Source organism: Topomyia yanbarensis, chromosome 2 (genome assembly GCF_030247195.1).
Source record: "Topomyia yanbarensis strain Yona2022 chromosome 2, ASM3024719v1, whole genome shotgun sequence".
Classification (NCBI taxonomy): Eukaryota; Metazoa; Arthropoda; class Insecta; order Diptera; family Culicidae; genus Topomyia; species Topomyia yanbarensis.
The window spans coordinates 186,581,515-186,601,631 of NC_080671.1; the positions used below are offsets into that span (position 1 = coordinate 186,581,515).

At 36.9% G+C, this 20,117-nt stretch overlaps 1 protein-coding gene across 2 annotated transcripts in view; it reads right to left on the reverse strand.

Annotated features, from left to right (window-relative positions):
• The window catches only part of LOC131682401 (dual oxidase), a 174,048-nt gene extending 154,392 nt beyond the window's left edge, over positions 1 to 19,656 (reverse strand). The window contains exon 1 of one of the 2 annotated variants that reach the window (XM_058963838.1): positions 19,605 to 19,656. The gene's annotated coding sequence lies outside the window, so the exon portion shown is untranslated. The remainder of the gene's footprint in view (positions 1 to 19,604) is intronic. The other variant, XM_058963842.1, reaches the window with a different exon arrangement.
• Between the last annotated feature and the right edge of the window lie 461 nt (positions 19,657 to 20,117).

Consider the following 20,117-nt stretch of genomic DNA (forward strand, 5'->3'; position numbering starts at 1 on the left):
ATCAATTTATCGACAAAGAATCGAATTGAAGTTTTGTTATTACAAGCATCAGAAAGTGGCTTGCCAAGAGCGTTGAATGGTAAGTGAGCCACTTGTGAACAATATCGTCGCTTTCAAGTAGAATGGCACAAAATAAAAAAGTTATTTGTGTGATTTGTAGACAGGTTAGTGTAATGATTCAATTTATAAAAATCGAACGTTTTCTAACGTTTCGATATAGGTGCTCCGTTTCAAAATTTTCGGCCAGAATGTTGCCTGTTTTTCTAAAAGTGAAAATCTGTTATTGTACTGAATGAAAACCTTCGATTTTTACGCTGATTGGAAATAGTTGTGACTAGTTGTGTAGAATGTTCAATTACTGAAAATAACAGATTTTGTGAAAGCAGTGGTTGGTTCATACAATTCGATTCCAAGCGAGCCAGACTAGTTTTCGTTGGAAGGTCCATCTCTGACAATAGAAATAAATTATTTTATTTTGAATTCAATTACAACTTCCTTGAAAACAGCACAGCTATAAAATTTTCCACTGTAATCAAAACTAGTGCCCCCGCCGCACAGCATGATCAAGATTGATAGTAATTCAAGCCGGGAGGAAAGAGGTTGTAAGGCAATGGAAAATTTCATGTATAATAATAATACTTTATAATTGGCTGGTCCTGAAAACAACTTGTTGGTTTGTGCTTTATTTTGGGTCACAATTTAGGCCCGCTCGATTTCTGATAGCTGTGAATTTTTCGCAGGGGGACAGTTTCTGTTCGGTAGCGATGAGGCTTCTTAACGCCAACCGTGACTGGGGCACTTTTACACGGCCTTCGTTGCCAACTGCTTGCGGGGAGCCTTTCCTCCGGTGGACTTACGAGCGGTCTGTTTAGTACAGGCCATGTAGCGAAAAATGCTGATCTGCTACTTCTCTGATGCTGGTAGTAGGACGACGGTTAAACGCTCGTTTGCGTGCCTTCATTCATAAAAGTTCAACAATATTTTCAAAGAATGTTGCAAATTGTCAACTGATAATTCAAAAAATACTCCAAATAAACTATGAATGTGCTAAAGTCGACAAAATCGCATAGAAATTGCTTATTCCAGAGCAGAATTTACCGTTCTAAAGTGTATTCTACTTCACTCCGGTTATGTCTCTGACATTACCCACCCATCTTTTCTACCAAATTAACAACTAATATTTTTCAGTTAGGAGCATTTTGCAACTTTTTGAAATTAAAGCTTTCGAAGTTAGTGTAGGGTTTCGATTTTTTTTGTGTTTCTCAAAGCCTCCCTTCATATTGTGACAAGTGTCAAAGTTAGCCCAGATACCAAATTTTGCACAGGACAATTTTTGACCCCTACCAACTTCAATTGAAGTTTTTGCCATTGGCATTATGGAAAAATATTAGAAAAAATACATAAAAAGGTAGATTTTTCGAACTAGCTATTAGAAAATTACAACTCATACAATTTTAAGAGAGCAATCTTAGTATTTGAATAAGAATACATCCATTTCTTGAAAAATATAAAGTAAGTGTTTTGACGTATCTTGTTCCTAAAATCTCCTATTTATAAAAACATTTCTGCTGTATGCTGTAAATCATACATCTTTTGCAGTTTTTCAAATGTCCTTCAACAACTCTGTACCGGTTGAGATGGGATGGATTCCAATTATGTTATGTGTAGAACGATTTCTGACAATTAAATTAAAAGTGTTCCTATTAATTGCTGCTGAAGAACGTTTTTGTATGTATAATGATGAAATACAACTACATTTCATAGGACTTCAGTGCTATACTAATATTTAGCTTGGTTCAAAAGTATTTGTCTCAAGATGTACGGCATTTTATTAATAAACCTTGCAAAGTTGACATTTTTTAACCCATTCATTCCCATGTTGTTCGTGGACAACAACGTTTTTAAACAGCTATAACTTTCGATTAGGCAAGCTTTGCTCACAAAAACAAGTAGGGCTAATAAATGTGACTATTGCCTTTCATTTGAGTATTAACAGTTACAAGGATCAGCTCTAGAACTGAAGTTATTGCGATTAGTCTGATTGGATTGGGACAGAGCAGTGATGACGGAAAATGAATTTTTCTTATATCTACGTTATGTTGCAATATTATTGAAAACTGATAAATCTTATCAATTTAGACTTCCGCTACGTGGAAAAACGCAATCAGACTATTGTAAGTATTCTTGGAGAATTGTATTGAGCATTGGAAGGTAAAAATTTAGCAGCTTCTAACACTGCGAGGGAAGCACCTATCTTTATGAAAAAAGGCTTTTCGTGTTTCTTGACCCCACCGTTTTCAAGGAAAAATAGTATTGAAACCCTACCTGAACTAGAAAAAAGTTGGGCATGAAAAGGTTAATAAATGTTAGATTCTGAGGAGTCCGTCAAAGTTAATGTCCGTGTAAATAGGAAATAATTTTTTATTATATATAGTTATACAAATCAATTAATAATTTTTCAACACACTTTCCAAAAATACAGAATTTTATCGCATTACCGCGCGGTGCGGTGCGGTAACTGCAGTGCGGTTGCGGTAAGTGGTGCGGTTTTATTATTTTTTTACGGTTACGGTGCGGACTATCCATTTACCGCCCACATCCGCACCGCGACGAACCCTAACGACAAGTGACATTTGTATAGCTTAATCTGCCTAGATACTACGTTCAAAACGAGATTTCAATGAGGCCAGCCGATCGTAAATTAATCAATTATAGTAGAATTTTCTCTAGCGCTTTGGATTCAACTCAATCCCTCCAGCCGCATTATAAAAACACTTGAACCTGAACCAAGGCCGAAAATTTGCAATGATTATTGCTGGAATGCAAACAATCTCCAAATCGAGAAACGAAAACTCTGTTGTAAGGCCTGATGGTACCTCACACACACAGAAGATAGGCCTCTTTCAGCTAACAATAATAGCCAAACTTCAATTTTTGGACCGTTTATTGCTGCTTCCATATATGTGTTACCTTGTCGCAATTCGACTATCGCGGCTTTGGTTCATAAAATAACGTGCGCTTTTTTGTTGGTGGCCTGATAGATACCGCGCGGCAACTGGACGAAAACGACTTTCGCCCCAAAAAAGCGATTTCAAGTGGTGCTCAAATGTGCTCAAATACTTTACAGCGGATTTTGGTTCACACAAAAAAGCACCAATTAATTCCAATGGTGCGTGGGTTTAAACACGATCGCCACATCAACACAACACCCGCACTTCCTCGCACCAGACCAATTGATGATCATCCTGTGTTTCAAAACGTTTGTCGAAGTGAGTGAAAGCTGTTTCAACATTACCGTCAGCTGTTCCGAACTTGGAACTGATTAAACAAACTAATCGGAGCACATTTTTGAAGTCACGTGTAGTGATCCGTTCGTCGTAGCAGCGAGGTATTATGTATCTACTGTTTTCACTGATGTCATTTCCACGTGGAGTCTGTTCATGTTACTTAGTTTATGGTACTGTTACACATTAGACATTTGGTTATTGTCTCTGCTAGTTCAGAATCAACAAGTAGATATCTGTTCACGAACCCAGCTATTATACCGTACCGAATTAAGTGTCAATTTTTCTTTTTTATTTGAATGCCAAAAATCACTTTCTGTATAATAAAATTGAGGGTAACTCATTTTACTTTGGAACACTATTCGACATTTCAAAAATAAATACATGTTCGTGTTGTTACACACTTAACTGGGTTGAACGGAACCCAATCGCAATTGAGACGAATTTAAAACAGCAAAACATTGTAGACTCCATCGATTCGCATTTTTTCCCAATTGAATAAGAGTTGAAAACGAGTAGTTTCGTTTGTGTAGATTGTGGTGCATCATAACCATAAATTATTACCAGACTTGATTTGGTGATGAGAGAGCAATTTGATACAAATTAGTTTCACTGACTACATTTTTTAAATTTTAATGAATGCGGAAGAAATTTCAGTATAGTGTACGTCGTTAATTGGGGTGGATTTTATCCTCGGGGTTAGTCAACTCTCGCAAGTAGCAATCCAAATGCTAATTGGTTTTATTTAAGTTTTTCGGGAGTTTTATCATAGCGTGACTAAGGGATGGAACTGGACGCGTTTTCGCAACATGTCACGCTTTTTCACCTGCAAAATTCAGTTCTACTACTAACATTTTCGAAAATTGAATGAAACTGATTCAAACGTCATGGTCTGGATTGAATTTGGAGACAGTTTGTGGTCAATGGTTTGAACAGTGATGGCGTCGTTTAGTGTAAAGAGCGCTTTGAGCAGCAACCTGTCAATATCCTGGAATGGACTGTTCGAGGCTTTCAGTTTTCGTGATCAGTGTCACACACAGAAGCGTGAGGTTGTTGGTGACGGACATGGTTTTCCTGAAAAATCAAGTAAAAAGCTGCGTTTAAGCAAAACTTTTGTGCAAGATGCAATGTAAAAGACTGCACACGTACAATGCCCAAAAGGCGAATCGCGCTGAATAGCAGAATTCATTGGGGAGATCACATGCGCGGAAGCTTTTAACGAACCCGTATTGTATCGTCATGCATGTATGACGAGATTTATGTGAAATCAGATTTCCGGCAGCTTCCTGGGTTCCTTTTCTACACTGTTCTCCATAAATTCGACGTCCCTGAGGAAATTAGAAAGCAGAAAATGTCTGAGTTTGCAAAAATACATGAACGACCATTGGGTAGGTGTACTTGAAGGGATGCCTCCAAAAGTGTCTACTTCCACTTCTGAGATCTCACGATAGTCCTACGCTTTCCTGGCCGGATTCAGCCTCATGCCATTACTTGAGAAATGTTCTGGAGTGGTACAATGCTAAGAAGATCAATTTCGTGCCAAAGAATCTTAATCCCCAGAACGCACCAGAATTGAGACTGATTGACCGACTGAAAAACAAGTTTCAGCGCGTCATGAAAACGACATCGGCTATACTAAATTTAACGTGACTAGCTGCGTTGAATACTAAAATTACGCAATTTTAGCAAAAGTTGCGTAATCTTAAAAAATAAATAAGACAACGTTGAGTGTAAACTAGACCATCCCACATCCCACAAACTGTTACGAGCTGATACTATCCCTCATCGGATCAAACATGCCACAGACTTAGAATGCAACGCTGAGAAGTGAATTCACTTTCAAAACAACATTCACGCAGCAACTAAGACTGTACAAAGCACCTACCCATCAAAGAGATCACACCAGTATCACCACACTGACCGACTGCGATGGTCAATACAAATACCTAGAAACTGGCGTCGGTCACGCGTGTCTGGCCTCAAATATTTGTACAAATGGCGTAGGCAGAAAAAAAGCTGTTTTTGACAGGTCTGGATCATATTGATTTATAATTTTCGATAAAAAAAACATTAAAAACAAGCGATTGCACTAATTGATTTGGTCGTCGATACTGTATTACTGAAATATACTTTTTTCATGATAACAACTCAAAACGAGTCATTGTAAAACTAGAAAAAACTCTCTCCAACTGTGCTTCCATGCAGGCGTAGATACAAATGTTCGCGGCTATCAGCTCTGAGCGACGTTGGAACGCAAGTGAAACCATATAGGGTGGGTGCTCCTATAGTTGAGGTATACCAATAGTTGCAGTAGTGGGTTATACGCCTAACTAAGATACCAACCGTCAACAAATATTTTTTTTATCGATTCATCGCACTAAAATTATGCGACAATAAAACTGTTATCCTTGAAATTTGCTCAAATAACTATTGAAAAAAATTATTTTCTTAGAATTTTGAGCTCCTTTGCACCTATAGTTGATGTAGTGTACCTATAGTTGCAAGTCCCATAAGAAAGCAATGGGATTTGCAACAATAGGAACCGAAATTAGCGATTGCACCACTATTGGTACATGTGTTCCTATAGTGGTACAAGCGGTTTTGAATACATAAATTGGTTACTAAGCCATCTTTATATTTTTCCTATGAAGTAGGGACTGAAAGCTTTCGTTTAATGTATTAACATTGCCCATAGGTCTATTAATCGATTTTTTATCAAAAGTTTTCCTTAAGCATGCGACTATTGGTACATCCACCCTACAGATGGGATTTTCATAGAGCGAGGAATAGAAGGAAAAATAATCGAGATAATTATCTGCCTCCCCGGGAGTTTCACTGCCCTTATCACAGAGAGTTGTGATGACCATTAAATTAACATTAGTGTATAAATTCGAGTTAAAGAACTTTAACTTAAGAAAAAGTGAACTTTTTCCAGTTGGACCGGTCTGAAGCAAAACCTTCTGTAGCGCATATAGCTCCATTAACAAAGATGCGGTACATACTGGAACACACAACGAAACACGAATGAAAATAAAAGTATGACATATATAATTTCGCTTTCGAAGAGGAGATACCCAGCTCAGGTGAGAAAAACAAAATAATTTGTAGATGACCTAGCTTGCATGAGATCGAGAGAAGAAGACCAATTACCTACATCGTTGTTTTTCTCATGCGATGGGTGCGTGTTCATGCCATAATCAAACGAGAATGATGGAGGCGCATCGTATTCTGTTACGTCTAAAATACTGCAGAATTGTTTGGGTTCGTCGCCTGGGGCATTGATGTTTCAAAGGCTTGATCCAAACAATTACAACACGTCGTTAATACAATTGAGATTCTTGACATATGAAGAAAGTTATCTTAAATCACCTATTAGTACAATTGCGCCTTTCCATTTTCTGCATTATTTTATTTTTACCCTTTGAATTCCTTTCATTTTCTGCTTACATAGGATCAAGAATCATCGAATATGTGTTTTTTAATTGTAAGTGTTTAAACGGTGCTGGCTCATTAGGCCGAAAGCCGGTAGGCCGAAAGTCATTCGGCCGAATGCCGTTAGGCCAACAGCTATTATGCTGAAGTGGTCACTAGGCCGAAAACCTTTTGGCCGAACGGGTGTTCAAGCCGAATGGGCCATTAGGCCGAATGTTATTTAGGACATTTAGTACCCCAGCCTATTAAACTCCGAGCACGTCTTGTAACCCTAGTGCTTTTCAAGACATCGGTGTTGACACAGATCGTGGAAATACAAGTGTGAACACCGAAATTGCCATCGTACCGTGATCGAACACGCATGGAAAACAATATTTTGACTTCTCCCGAGAACATTACTGATTGGCGAGAAGAAATCTCCTGATAGAGTAGGAGAATTATGATGAAAAACAAAACTTTAGGTTTAGCCATTTTTCTAAACTACCACAAAACCAATAGAATTATAGTTTCTGTGCAGAATTCTTCTTTAGAAAATTCTTAACGAGATCTAATTTTATCAGCGCTTTAAAAATTTAATTTGATTAAAAATTGTTGGTTGCAAAACTAGAAAAATAAAGTGACTCTTCCAGGCACTGTGGGTGAAACCGACACCTCATATGGGTAAGATCGACATCTCCTTTAATTTTTCTTCTCTCCACTTTTTTTATGAACAACGTGATATGCTCGTGTTTAATAACGTGTAAGTAAGTATATATATATATATATATATATATATATATATATATATATATATATATATATATATATATATATATATATATATATATATATATATATATATATATATATATATATATATATATATATATATATATATATATATATATATATATATATATATATATATATATATATATATATATATATATATATATATATATATATATATATATATATATATATATATATATATATATATATATCTATGTGTGCGATACAAACATAAGCTGTAGTTTCATCATGTAGTAAAGCGACGGGTATTCAATAAAAAATATGATATTTTCAGGCAAATTGGTCGGGTTCCTCTCTTTCGGCACGTGAGGTGTCTCTTTCGGCTCAAGATACTCCAGCATCTTCTTGGCGTGATGGGAAGACGCCTTTTCCGGCCAGAAGACGTCCTTCCCATCCGCATGATGCTCCTTTAAGAACGGCAGAAGAATTGTCTCAAGACACTCCTCCTGGTACACTTGTTGATTGATGGCCTAATAAAAATCTTATGATTCAATAGCCTAACGACCTGTTCAGGATATCATCCAAACAATATGTGGTATCGTACGACTATATGGGTTAAAGTTCGTGTATAATATTTTTTAATTAGGATGGCCAGACCGCTTGGCTCGCACCACGGCTTTGAAATCCCTCTGTCCGATATTGCGATGTACATCATAACTTTTGACGTAGGACTACGTCTTTGTTTTCGACATGGGGGTGCACTCTGCAAATTCTACAAAAATGGTATGTAACGAAAACCATGGTCCAATTTTAAACGCATATAATTCAGCCATCTCAAGATAAATTTTCAAATTTTTTGCACAAATCGGCCCGAAATACTTCTAAGAATAGATTCCAATAGATAAACCCAAAGATTTTTGATATCGTAGCATTAAAAAATTAAATAATGTACAACCTTGTCAAAATATCGCGCATTAACACACAGAAGATAGCGCTTCCCAAGCCCTGTACGACAGATTGGTGTACCTAGCGCGCTACGCTTCTATGAATGACGTCATCATCGACTATTTAAAGAACGGACTTGGCCAGACACGCTCAGTTCCCTGTTGAACGGCTGGCGAAGCAGATCGCTGCGCTGTGTTTTTTACAGCCAGTGTAGCTGAGTTAGAAGTCCGTTACACTGGCTGTGGAGGAACGCTACCCTGTGTCGCCCAACAGGCGACCGCTCCAACTGCTTCCTAAATGCCGGTGTAATATTGCCAGTAAATTTTTGGTTTAACTAGCACATGTATTTGCTATTTGCACTTGAAATTAGGTAATGTAGTGGTAGTAGTAAGCCATTTTGGTTTAAACGCAAGGACAGTTTTTAGAACAGGATTTGATTAATTAGTTTAGCTCATCTAAGCAATTTTATCAATTCTGTAATTTAAAAGGAATTTTACAGAACTTGGTGAATTTGGCCCCACTTGCAACTGGTATAATCAACCTGCACAAAGTGTTGCATAACGCAGGGCTGTTTTTTGGAACAAAATGTGTTATCATTCAGCGCTTCGCTATGCAAAATCACGATATTATGACAGATGGGCTAAGCGCGGCCGTTCCTTTCAATTGGGAAAGGCCGCGTAGAATTTTGGTGAAATGCGCTAATAGTGTCGTGGTGGTACTAGTTGTCTCTACCCATCATCATCAGCGTTGACTCATTTTGCATTGTGCGCTTGGGTTCAATGTTTGGGGCGAATGTGTTGGTAGGTAGGGGAACTGGCGGTAAAATAAACACGTTAAGCAAAGTCATTATTTTCTAACTAATAAGTGAATGAGATATTACAATCACCTTATATGTTTCTTGTTAGACATGTTTTGTACATATCTGGTAAATATACTTCGTCATAAACACATTTTTTCAAACATGATTCTTGATTTCTAAACATGTCCAAAACTGAGACATGTTTATAGCGAGTGGGTAAAATGAACATGTGGCGGTGGTAAAATGAACAGCTTCTGGTGACCTGCAAAATGTCCTGTATGTATGCAATGCGCAGCGTTGGAAAGCATTTTCCGATCAATGCTAATATCCCAACAAATCATGAGCTTTGCATACACACAGGGCATTTTGCAGGCAAAAAAAAATTTCACGGAAGAATTGAATTTTCATGACGTAATATTAACCATTTTACAATCCTGTGGCATCGAAACACATCTACAAACTTGGGGTTATCCATGGGTGTTTGAACTTTTAGAATCTGTTTGAGAGCAACTATAAAGCTTGGTCTATACATGAGATGTGATTATATTGTCTAAAATTTGATTTTTCTTCACCGGTCCGGGTGTTTTTTCCCACACACTAAGTACTAAGAAAATAAATATTTTACATTAAGTAGTATAGTCCTACGTCTACAATTCGTGCAACCCCATAGGGCTGCCCCTTATAGTTTTTTTTTAAATTTATGCTTATATTTTAGTTGGAATGTTGGTCTTCGAGAGCTGAAAGTAACTTTCATCGTCCAGCACGAACGACGTCTCGCTGTAGTTCTTCGTCATCCACCGGCACCGCGATTTCACGATCGCTATCTGCTCGTCCGTATACTCGGGAGACCGAGACTTCTTCCGATAGATGATATCCTCCATCATGAGAGTTCGGTGAATCAAGATATGGGAGCAGCGATATTTTCGGCCGGCGTCACGCAAACTTGTTCCATCCTTGTGGGGGCCCGCTCCTAAACCACGTAGACCGAAATTTGAAAATTTTTGACCCCCCCCCCCTAGTAGACTTTAGTAGACTTTTACCAACCCCCCCCCCCCACGCCAAAAGTATACGTAGACTTTTATTTTTTTTATTCGCAGGAAATGTGAATTTAGCAAGAAGCACATTATAATGTTCAATTAAAAATAAGCGTTCAGATTTATTTTAAGCTTTTCAAATATTAAAGAAAGATTTTTCACATTGGTTTTTTGTCTATGATTGATCAAATCAATTAATACCGATTCAAGGTGCTCTCCAACGTTTGTATAGCGGAATACTTCTTTTCAAGGTTAGTCACTCAAATATATGTAAAAAGATATATTGCTATAACTAGCTTAAAATTTGGCCGAAGTGCGACCTACACCAACAATACAGAATTGCTAAACACTTTTTGAGCATTACTGGTGCATTCAAAATTGTTAAATTATAAGAAACAATTACACATTAATACTGTCGATGTGTACTACCATCTAGACTAAAATAATAAACCAAACATGCACACAAAATTAACTTTTCGTGAAGAAATTTCAATATTTCTAAGATAATAAGATAATCTTAATTGCCTTATTTGATTAAGGGAACGAAGCTATTTAGAGTATTATCGCAAAGTATCAAAGTTTAACTCCGAATATTTTCGAAGATAAATATAGTAGAACCGGTTTGCATGGAGTTGCGTAGGGTCAAGACGTAAAATTTAACGGGTGTTTAAAGATTTTGAAATCAGTGTAAATGATTGCAAGAGAAAATGATTAACTCGAGTAAACACTTTGTTGTAGAAGTTTAACTACACTAGGGGAGAGTGAGGACACTTGATCCTTGGGGATATATGATTCCCTAGCCATATCTCATAATCTAAACATCAAAAATTACCACAATATAAAAAGAAAATGAAATATTTGGTCGATTATGATGTTTTAAAAACAAATCTAATGTACAACATTTGATATGGAAAAGTTGTACAATATTTTAAAAAATATGTGTTGATATCTATCTCGAACATCTTTTTACAATTTTTTTAAACGATTGTATGAGATCGAACTTATTATATAAGAATATTTTCAAGTACGATTACTTATTAAGGGCTTTTGCCTAGAAAAAAGCGTTTTTCGAATAAAAAGTTACGCAACACCAACAAAAAAATTTTTTGTTCACCTCATATAATAGGCATCTTTGATCCCTGTAACACTGGGAACACTTGACCCCTACCATTAGCTCTCTCTCAAACATTTTCGAAATGCATAGAAATAGAAAAACATTGTTTTCATAAAGTGCCTGGCACTATTAGTTGAACTAAAATGGTTTTTTCGTGAACAAATTATGGTATAAGTTACTGAAGGTTGGAAAAGCCAGTTAAACAGCACTGATTTACCGCAAATACTTGTCTTGACTTTCTACTGTGATTAAAGTTTGTTGTGCATCTAATAAGGTAGTCTAATTAATTAATTTACCAGGACAGGTGATTAGCTGACCATTCGTGTCTATTAGCCATAGTGGGCTTTGTTTCTTTAGCCCTAGTAGGCAGGGGATCAAGTTACCACACGTTTTTACAAAAATCTCGTTTTGACATTATTTTCAAATTTGTTCATATTACTGACAGGGCATAGTATTCGGATTTACATATTATTCATAGCTCTTACAATTCAAATTGACTACAAAATGGCGAATTTCGCAATTTAAATTTTTATTTCATTGAAAAGTTATTAGAAATAAACAAAAGTGGGATCAAGTGTACCCACTCTCCCCTACTGTTTTACCACCGAAATTAATAATTAAAAAATAAAAAAATTAATCCACTTATTGTTAAAAATTGGGTGTTTTGTTGTTACAATGCTTAACTTTGACCATTTTTTAACTTTTTATGGTTCATGCATTTAATGGTCCATGCATGTCTGTTAACTAAGGGTGTCTCAGATGATTTCACAGTCAAAATCTTCCGTCGAGAGGAATTTTGGGCGATCGTCTTTAGAACTGTCATTTTATATTATTCCTAGATCAAAACTATATCAAAATATTCGCAAGAAACAACAACGTGTGAGGTTGTCCAAAAAAATCGTGGGTTCTGGGTTGGGTGGTCGCTTAACGAGTAGTAACCTCAATAGTGTTCTAGCTTTGAAGTTTCTGCATAAATACTGAATAGACCGATATTTTGAATACAACTCTCTTTAAATCCCATTTATAATTAGAAATACGAGAATAACAAAAAATAAAAGTCTACGTAGACTTTTTCAAAGACCCCCCTCCCCCCTCGTAGACAAACGTAGACTTTTGCCAGACCCCCCCGTACCCCCTATGAGTCTACGTGGTTTATGAACGGCCCCTTGTCGAACAGCTTTATCTTCTCCGGACGGTCGCTACCGGCCTTCCGTTCTACGCTCAGAGATGCCAGGATCCGGTAAACTGTACTCACCGGCACGTTTTCATCTCTAAAGTGGTCTACCGTAAACTTTTTTCCACGATGACCATGCGTTTCGTAAAACCGTACAGCACGCTCGCGGAGTGCTTGCTATTTCGACGCCATCTTCGAATGAACTGACAGCACCCGAGCGGAAAGAAACATGGCGCCCATTTCTAGGGAGTCCAGAGAGCGGAGAGAAAAAAAAATTACGTTCTTTACTTTGATTACAGAAAGGTATTGAAATCATTCTTATTTTTATTAAATACCCGTTAGGATGCACGGTGTGTTTGGTAGAGCAAGTTTATTCGAAAAAAAATCAGCATCTCTAAAACTTCAGCGTGTGATAGAATGGACTTTTCTCTTTCATTTGCTACCAAAAGTAAAATAATCGGTCGGGGGCTCCAGAACAACTTTCTATTTAAAAGATTTTTTGTTTGAAAATGTAGGTTTCACAATGAAACAGTTTCAAATTTTTGCCACTAAGTATTCAAAATCAAATAATAAAAAAAATGAAAATTTGATGGATAATTTCATTGTCTACAACTATGTAGAAAACTACAAATCGATCTAAAATCGCTCGAGAAAGTTATTAAAAAATTTCGATTCGCGTGGGGTCTGCTGGTTAAAAAGTCGATTACCAAAAATATTTTCATTTGTGAAAAATTATTTGCTTCAATTGGACTGTGTGTTCAGAAAAATCCGAGTGCTGACAAAGTACCACCTTTAACCCTTTCATGCCCAACTTTTTTCTAGTGCATGTAGGGTTTCAAAACTATTTTCCCTTGAAAACGGTGGGGTTAAGAAACACGAAAAACCTATTTTCATAAAGATAGGTGCTTCTATGGCAGTGCTAGAAGCTGGTCAATTTTTACCTTCTAATGCTGAATTCAATTCTCCTAGAATAATTGCAATAGTCCAATTACGTGAAAAACGTAGCCAACGACAGTCTTAATTGAGAAGTTTTATCAGTTTCCAATAATATTGCACCATAACGAAGATATATGAAAAATACATTTTCCGTCGTCAACGTAAACTGTCCCTGGCAGCACTGCTCCATCGGAATACAATTAGACTAATTACAATAACTTCAGTTCTAGAGCTGATCCTTGTAACTGTTAATACTCAAATTAAAGGCAATAACCACATTAATGAGCCTTACTTGTTTTTGTGAGCAAATCTCGCCTTAATCAAAAGTTATAGCTGTTTAAAAAAGTTGTTGTCCACAAACAACGTGGGCATGAATGGGTTAAGCAAAAGAAATCCAGGTTCCACCGGTTATTGCACACCAATGCTATCTTATGACCAAGGAGATATAGAGAAAAGTAGATAAAATTGGTATGTAATTGATATTTTTCAATGATGCTGGTCAATATATATAAAAAAGGAACAGTTTTATCTGTCACACATTTATTCGTTTCTTCTATTTAATTTCTTCGCTCGCTCTGGAAGATGGCTAACGTAATCTTGAATCGACCTCCTTTTCCATCAACATCTTGCAAGATAAATTTGGCTTAAATTTAAACCTTTATATTTGAACAAACTCGATTAGATATTTAGTCATTTGAGAATCCTAATTGACCGTTTCAAAATTAATATAAAAATGATGGAAAAAATGATTGTATGAGATTTAGGTTCAAGTTTGTTAACTCATTCGAACAAAATTGGAGGAATTCTGCTCATCATGGATATAGCATCAAGGCTTTTCTTGTACTCCAATCACACTTTGGGTTCAAAGCATCCAATTAGAAGAAAGCCTACTGGCCATGCCTTTTTGACAAGAAATTCCAAAATCGCTAAAAATAGATTTTTGATATGTGGTCTTCGGTTTTATGCGAAAAATCTTCAATAGGCAGATTTAAATTACTTGGCGAATTCACTGAATGTATGGCTCAGCGCGATATGTACTTTACTTGTTCGCTTACTGTTGTGATCCGTGTTCTGTGAGTAACGATTCCGGAATTTCTTCTCCAAGGTAATTATGAAACTTGGTTTTGATCGCTTTTCCTATGACTATGTGAAATGTGTTACTATTAAAAATAAATTACGATTTGAGTGCAAACGAAATCCCATATTTATATCTTCTGATGAATGGAATTGTAACCCAAAAGTTATCGTACATGGTTCTAAAACTAAAGTTTTTTTTCTCTTTCTAAAATTGGTACTTTGTAAGCGCTTAAATTCATCTGAACACACAGTTCAACTAAACCCAACATTTTTTTGTAGGTCCTTGCAAATCGACTTCTTAACCAGTAGGCCCCGTGTAAATTTAAAAACTGATAAAATGGTAATAACTTTCGCGGATGATTTTTTATCGATTTATACGTTTCTGCAATGTTTTAGACAATATAATTGCTCATCAGATGCTCAACTTACGTATTATTTGAATATCTGTAGTAACACCTAGTGGCAAAAATGTGACCTAGTTTTTTTGTAAAACCTAAATTTTCAAACAAAAAACTTTAAAATAAAAAGTTGTTCTAGACCCCTCGACCGATTATTTTGCTTTTGATTGCAATTGAAAGAGAAAAGTCCATTCTTTCGTATCCTGAAGTTTCACGGATATCGAATTTTTTTGAATAATGTTGTTAAAGACACCGTGGATGTAGCAAATGATTTTTACATTAACCTTATTTTTCCACGAATTTATTATTTTGCATTAAATAGAATTCAAAAATATCTGATATGGCAATATTAAGAAAGTTATAGCATCATCAAATTGTTATCTATAATCAGCTCTAGAATCATATTATATTATTAAAGTTTACATGGGGTTTCGCATAGGCAAAGTGTCGAAGACCGCAAAGCGTCGTGAAACAAAGTATTGAAGACCGCAAAACGTCGCGAGAAAAGTTTTTAAGCGTCGTTCAGTCTTTCCACAACAGTTTCCAAGGATAGAATGAGGCTTCTTTTGAAGTTGACAACCATGTTTGTAGTATCATTGCAAAAACACAGCGGAATCAAACGAAAACTAAAAAATCGAACGAAAGCTAAAAAATCTGGAAATGATCATTGAAGTGTTAATTACAAGCAATACTCCCGATGGCCGGCTGTTTGGAGTTCAAATTGGTTGTTTCGAATTCTCTGAAATTGATCGCGAGCAACTTTCGTACATATTGCTAAGATCATATTATCTGTAGATGAATGAATACCTCTATAATATTTTCTGTTGGCCTGGAACCTTATGGAACTCGGAGTCTGTGCGTACATTTTTCAAAATCTATGGTCATATCCTTTTATGTAACGTCCAGCGAAAGAATAATTATTAGAAGGCGTATTCGAACGGCATTCATATTTCTACTGGATGTCGCGCACCTGACAACTTTGATTCAAAGTGAAAAGACAAAGCGCATGTGTACTTAGCTAAACCACAATTTCTACCAAGATATATTCATTTCCCTACCTACTAACAATCCTATCCCGCAACACTTGTGGATGATGCAGACAATACCACGGTCATAATAATCACAAGTGTTAAGTTAACATTCCTTCCCATCCCATCTACGTTATTGATCATACTATAATCTTAGTCTCTTTACGTTGCACGTTTCGTATAATGTACTACTCCCAAGTATCATACAATTGATCCAATATGCGATTTCATCAGACTTTGATCAACCACGGGAAACTCACAGGTGGTCAACTAAGCTAAGCTAAGCTAAGCTAAGCTAAGCTAAGCTAATAGGATCCAACAGAACATGGCACATTTACGTGACTAATGACAGTACTGTATAACAAAAATTAGATTTTTAATAATGTGTTTGAATCGATTGAACAATAAGCAATATATTTGTTACAAAGAAGCCATAGTAAATGCCAAAAATCTCAGTTTTTTCTCCGAATGCCGCAAGAGTTAGGAATCCCCGGCATAAAGAGAAGGGAGTCAATCAAGCTTGCGGTTTGCCGTTTACGACTCAACCTGAACACCAACGTCACAGAACGATAAAATGCGGAAGAACTTGCCGATGTGCGAGTCACCCATTCGTACTAGACTGAAGCGATGCCGCCGCCGGGCAATTTCAATGGCACCAGAGTAGCGGTACGCGTTTACTACCTTACCGCAAAGCTTCTGTGCGCCATCGAAGTCATGATTTGTAAATCACAAAAAAAGCCAAACCTTCCTTTTTTGTTCAGAAAGTAAGCGCGGTCTGTGCCCCCACTGGTAAGTCATTCTTTACCGGCACAAGCTGCCTCAAATATGAGATAAACCGCCCGCATTCATTCGGCAGATTGCGCCGTTTCTCGTCTCTCGCTCGTTAAAGTCTCCACACTAGACGTCTCGCGCTCGCTCTCGCAAGCATGTTTTTCAGAGTCTTGGCTTTCTATCGGACCACAAGCAGAAAACTGCAATTTCCCCATCACTTGCTGTGTGCCGTCATTGTTGATGTTTGCTGCTGGTGGTTAGTCGCATCGTGGTTGGTAGGCAGATCCGCAATGCACACGACCACGAACACGACTCTGGCGCACGATACCTAGGGGAATTATGGTTAAAACCGACACCTTAAGCTTAACACTTTTTCTAAGTTGCCACAAAACCAATAAAATTATAATTTTTATGCAGAATTCTTCTTCAGAAAATTCTTAACAAGACTTAATTTTTTCAGCGCTTCAAAAAATTAATTTCATTAAAAAATATTGGTTGTAAAACTTGGAAAACAAAGTGACTTTTTGTAAGCACTGCGGGTAAAACCGACACCCCATAGGGGTAAGATCGACACCCCCTTTAATTTATTTTCTCTCCACTTTATTAAAATCTTTATCTTTATTAAAAATGAGATATATGCGTGATTAATAAAGTGTGAGTATGTATGATGCAAATATGTGCTTTTTATTGTTTCATCATGTAGTGAGGGGAAGAAAGTTCGAAAGCGTAGTACTATAAATAAGAGTATTTTATGCTATAGGATTATTTATTGATATGAGTATTTCCAAATAATCCTTGCGCACATCATTGCAACCTCCAGTGTCATTTTATTTCGTAAGAGAAGATTTTCAAGCGTTCTACGTTCTGCTAATTGGATTCATTCACTTATAAGTGACACACACACTTCTTAGTAAAACTATCTTTTTCAGATTTGATTTTTCGGACTCTGATATCAACGATCTATTGGGGTATACATAATATCATTGTCTCATTGTGATGAAATTCGTCTATAAAAAAACCAAGAGAACACTAGAAATTCGGTTTGATGACCTTTTGGCAGAAATAGCAAAAGCTTCGTTAGAATCAGATAAGCAAAAATTCCAATTTTTGATTTTTAAAGAGACTTACAAGAAATAAACACAATAAAAGTATTTCTGTGTATTTCTGCTAATACTATAGTGTTCTAATAGGCTAATTGAAGTGTCACAAAGATCCCCAGTATTTTGAAATGAATCGCAACTATACACAACCATCTTAACAGGGTGTCGGTTTTACCCTAACCATAGGGTGTCGGTTTTACCCCAACAGCGCACATTTTTTTATAAAAGCAATTAAAAATATTGAATTATTCAAACTCGTCTTCAATGCACCTAGTTGATCATAGGACAGGCCGATAATAATAGGTACTGAAAAATGGGGTGATTTGAAAAGCTTTCGTTCGGTTAAAACCTTAAAATCTACCAACGAAATTTTACATCCAGACGAGTATGAACGCTGCTGTCGAATGTTTTGTTAATTTTTATGACATTCGGCGCACTAACGTAAATCCAATTTTTCTTCAAATGCTCTAAATAAACGTACTAATAATATTGTATCATTATGAAATGAATAAAAATTTGATTTCTAGGAAAAGTTGTGGGGTGTCGGTTTTACCCACAGTGTCGGTTTTTCCCACAATTCCCCTACTAACTGTTGGCAATGAAGATGACTCCAACTTCGTATATACTATTATATTGTTTCAACATCATCATCGTCATCATCATCGTCATCGTCAATAGTCATGCCAATCATTGGATCGGGGGTCTCTTTATGTGTTTAGCTTGAATGAGATTTTCTTTTCATTTCTAGAGACGGTGACTACAGTGAAGACGCGAATGAACATGGTTGGAAAAGTGGGAGGAAATCTTTTGTAGCAATACCTAATTATGGCACAAACACTTACATTGAACTTCAGCACATTACATAAGCTGGGCACAGAAGAACAGGTCCACAGAGATCCAAAGATTGGCGAATATGTTTATTTGTACTTTGTGTCGCTTTGGCCTCCAAAACCCTCTCGAGGGTGAGCTGGATGGTTGGTACTGTACCGCTACTGGAACTAAGTATAATTTGCTGGTAGCGAGATTACGATTGGCATACCGATGGCTCTTGATTAATTTGATTATCGTAAACTCGTTTCAATGCACTGCTCGCTTGCGAGTGTAAACGGTTTGCTTAATTATGCTCGCGCGTTTCCATTAGCTGATATATTGTGGGTTAACGAGTAAGCAGGTGACCATGTCTTTGAAATTAATTACACACAGCAAAATAGCTTCTACTATACGTGTCACTAGTAACAAACTAGTTGCAACTATTATTTTCGAAGCCAAAGGATGACTTTACTGTGCATGATTTTGACCCTTTTACAATCCTGTAAAACTGTTTCCTTTTCCCACCGAAAGATTCCTTTGTTCACTACCGATGCACCTGCAGTTTTTAGCCGATTGCAATTAATCCCCGTCACTATGAACTTGTCAACTAAACAAGTTTCGTTCGAAGTATCGGCTCTTTCTGAAGTCAATCAATTGCTTTCAAAAAAATAACTCGCGAAACCCCTTAATATAACACCAAAATCACACATGCTCTCACTCGCGAACTTGTGGGGCGTGTTGCGATTTCTTTTCGTATACAACGCTAATGAAAAATACTACGCAAAGCCATCTGAAATGGTGCCCGAAATTCAACTTCACTCCCGTAACACAGGCCTCTGCCGTAGGACAAAACGAGACAAAAAGTAACGCGACACCTCGCACTGCACTACGCTTTCCCTCCACTAAACCTGCGCGCTCCACTAGGAAATACTCAGACAGAAAAAAAACCATGCGTTTAAACTACACACACCTTAGGAGGAGTAATCAGGAAACTGGAAAATCACAACCGAACTCGCGAACACCTGGACGAAGACTACCGCTTCGAGGCGACTCACCAGGTGGGTTGTAGTAGCTTGCGCTGGAAATACTCTCCGGCAGATCCGGTACCGTGGCTCTCGCAGAAACAGCTGAGCGGTATCGAAGAAGAATGCGTGTAAGACACCGTCATGTCTGCCGATCGCGTCTTTACCTATACCAGCGGAAAAAAATGAGCCGCCGATGCCGCTAGAGAGGCAAAACAAAAAGTCTTGAAGAAGCAGGGTAGGGTGGGTAAATCAACAGATTTTACAATACAATTGCAATGCAATAATAGTTCAAAAGTTTAATTTAGAAAGACAACAATTTTTAAATCAATGTCTATAATGTGTTTGGGTAAGATTTTTCCTAATTTCAGCCGACCTTTTGATTTTCTTAATTTTGGGTGGTTCCTATAACCTATAACCCTAAAATTGGTTATGGATAACTTTTTTACATAATTCTGGGC